At 39.6% G+C, this 3632-nt stretch overlaps 1 pseudogene; it reads right to left on the bottom strand.

Moving 5' to 3' along the window:
- Positions 1-890: 890 nt before the first annotated feature.
- Positions 891-2113, bottom strand: LOC136386100 (protein Mdm4 pseudogene; annotated as a pseudogene).
- Positions 2114-3632: the final 1519 nt, after the last annotated feature.

Here is a 3632-nt window from a genome sequence, read left to right as displayed (position 1 = left end):
ATGTTTTTCTTGGTAAGTAATTAAATGTATTTAAAAAATTTGGATATCAAATAAAAAATGGGCCCAAGGAAAACTAATGTAGGGTGAGAGTAGGGGAATGGAGGATTACCTGAAAAGCCCTAAAGGACTGGTTTGAGGGGATGGAAATGTTCTCTAGCTTTTTTTGGGGTTGTAGGTACTCAAGTTTCTATAACTTATAGGAAAGGAAACCTAAGATGTGTGAATTCTATTTTACATTAATTATACCTCAGTGTTTGAAATGTGGAAAAGAATGTACAGTTCCTCAAAATTTTTAGGGATATGTTAGCAAAAATGTTTAACAACCAATGTTCTGGGCATACATTAGTAAAACCTCTCTTTTCAAGATTCTTACTTCTGCTTTTGGTTTTTAGAACCATGCAGCTTAACTATAAGGTAAACTGATTCATACACATCATTTAATTATGTGTTTTTTTTTATTGTAAGCATTAGTGTTTTTCTCATAATCACCTTGGCTTTTTATTCCTAAGAACATTCTCTAACATAATAGAAGAGAAGGGTGGGGAATAAAATTATCTAGGAAAAGGTTCATCTTCACATAATTTGGTGAGTGGATGTATTTTCCGTTTTGTCTTTGTAATTGCTCCTCTCAGAACCTCTTTTCTTAGATGACGAATGTAGTGATTAAAGGAGCTTTTCATGCAAATGGGGTCCTCAAATTAATAATCTAGTTTTAAAGAATTGCTCTTGAATTCCACATGAATTTAGGAGGCAAGCTGCCCTGGCACACAGACGTGTGCATGAATCAATGAATGGACACAGTGGGTCATACTGAGTGGAGATGATCAGGACTGACAATTTTCTCTCTGACCTGGCCCTAGTCATCATTTTTCTGCAACTCGCGAATTCAGCTAGGCCATAAAAACCTTAATAACCAGCTGAATCTTCTTGCAAAGAGAGCGTGAAGCCCCAGGCTTCTTCAATCTTCTGGTGCAGTGGAAACCCGTGACAGGGAAGCATGTTCTTCCATGAATAATACTCCCATCTCAGCATCTCTTCTCTCATATGCTACATGGTTGCAAGAGATTCTGTCAGTCTTCCATAGTTTCTTTATCTGGTCTCTGTTCCAAAAAGCCATCTGATTGTTTTCCTGTGCTTGAGAAGCTCTCAGAACTGTGAGGTAAATACAAGAATTCTGCTGCACTGCAGGGATCATGAAGTTTGGGTTTTTCCTCCTTTCCTTATACATCTTTTGCTCTAACCACCAGAGCTGAAATTGTTCTTTGGCAATGATGGACATCTATTTCTTCATTTTTTTTCTTCTTTACAGCTGGCAGTGATTATAGGAATGAATAGATAATGGGTTCATTTAGAATACTAAGCTTTCCTCCATGCCCAGCAGAACTATCTCTTGTTCGGAGAGTCTTGCACCCAGTTACACAACCACATCCTCAGAAGCAACTTCTCCATCAATGTCATTACTTAATGATGTAGAGACCTCAAGGTCATTTCCTCCCAACTCTATCACCTTTTTGTCACTTGCAGGTCCTATATTTCTACTTATTTGGTCAGTATTTGTAGCTTCTACTTTTATTCCAGTACCCAAGTGCTCGAATACTGACTCATCCAAAACTCACACTTCTTCCCAAGTGTCTGAAACAATGACAGGACTTACCTCCCCATCTAAGATTTCTGCATTTATGTAGTGAGGTACGCAGCGTGGGAATACTGCCATCATTGGTTCTTTTGCTGGTGTTGGAACTTTCCTTGGCACGTTGCTTCAGAATATCCAATCTGTGACCCTGGAGTGGTGGTGACAAGATTCCTTTGTACAGTATCATAGAGAAGGCTTGTATCTTTGATGGAGAAGCTCTGAATTCCAAGTAGTTATCCCAAAAGATCTCCACCACAGTGTACCATAGACTGCCTTGCCATTATATGCTGGCCTAGATAATGCAGAGCACCTGAATGGTGAACATTTCACCTTTGCACCTGCCACCTCCAGAATCTCCGAAAACGACAGTGTTATTATACCTGTTGTACACGTAAAATCAATCTGAGTGGTTTGGTTTGCGGAGAACCTGCAGGCACTATCAGAAGTTGAACAATGGATAGAATTGGAAACTGATATCATTTTGGAGCTAAAAACTTGCAGTCTGTTGACCAAAATTTATAGCTACTCCATGCATCGCTCCTCAGCTTAATCTGCAGGGTGCCGGCCATGGGTCCCATTGACTCGGCAACACTTTGACACTAAGTAACCGAGCATTTTGAAAAGATACTTTCTGCCCTGAAACAATCTCTGTGCTCTTTTGTACTGGTTTGAACAATTTCCCCCACTCTAAATTTATGTGTAACTGGAATCTTAGAATGTAATCTTATTTGGAGATAGGATCTTTGCAGGTATAATTAGTTAAGGCAGGGGTCCCCAAACTACGGCTTGCGGGCCGCATGTGGCCCCCTAAGGCCATTTATTTGACCCCTGCCGCACTTCCGGAAGGGGTACCTCTTTCATTGGTGGTCAGTGAGAGGAGCACAGGATGCATCTGTATCCTGTGCTCCTGGAGTACTGTATGTGGCGGTGCCACAAAGCACAGCGTGGCTCACATACAGTACTACTTCTGGTGACGCGGGACGCACGTGTCATGGCTCCAGAATTGCATCATATCACTTGTTACGGCTACGAGTGACAAATATGGAATCAGACATTGACCATCTCATTAGCCAAAAGCAGGCCCATAGTTCCCATTGAAATACTGGTCAGTTTGTTGATTTAAATTTACTTGTTCTTTATTTTAAATATTGTATTTGTTCCCGTTTTGTTTTTTTACTTTAAAATAAAATATGTGCAGTATGCATAGGGATTTGTTCATAGTTTTTTTTTTTTATAGTCTGGCCCTCCAATGGTCTGAGGGACAGTGAACTGGCCACCTGTATAAAAAGTTTGGGGACCCCTGAGTTAAGGTATAGCCATACTGGCTTAGGGTGAATCCTAATGCAATGACTGGTGTCCTTATAAAGAGAGGAGAGCAAACTGTAAGACACATGGAAAAGAAGCCATGTGATGATGGAGGCAAAGATTGGGGTGAAGCATCTACAAGCCACAAAACACCCCAGTTTGCTGTCTACCACCGGGAGCCAGGGAGAGGCCTCTCTTCATAAGGGCAATGTGAATTTGGGCATCTGGCCTCCAGAAGTGTGAAAGAATAAATTTCTGTTGTTTTAAGCCACCCAGCTTATAATATATATATATATATATATATATATATATATATATATATATATATATATATATATATATATATATATATATTTGACAGCCATGGAAAACTCATACACTTTCTTTCATTGTTAACACTGCATTATTTACAAATTCTAAGTCTCACACCAGTGAGAAGAAGCTTAGCATTGTGGTGCACCGGAGTGATTCTGAAGCCAAATTACTTTGGTTTCAATCTTGACGCTACCATTTATTAGCTGTGTGACCTTGAGCAATGTATCCCAGTGCTCTGTGCCTCATTCTCCCAGTTTTTCTGACCTCTAAATTGGGGATTAAATGAATTAATATTGTTAAGGGCTTAGGAAATGCTATTCTGTGTTTGTTACATGAAAAAAAAGTCTGTTGGTTTGAAGTGGTACATAGAAATGGAAAT

The sequence above is a fragment of the Saccopteryx leptura genome, chromosome X (genome assembly GCF_036850995.1).
Source record: "Saccopteryx leptura isolate mSacLep1 chromosome X, mSacLep1_pri_phased_curated, whole genome shotgun sequence".
Classification (NCBI taxonomy): domain Eukaryota; kingdom Metazoa; phylum Chordata; class Mammalia; order Chiroptera; family Emballonuridae; genus Saccopteryx; species Saccopteryx leptura.
Note: the sequence above shows the minus strand (reverse complement) of the source record. Positions and strands in the feature narration are given on the sequence as shown.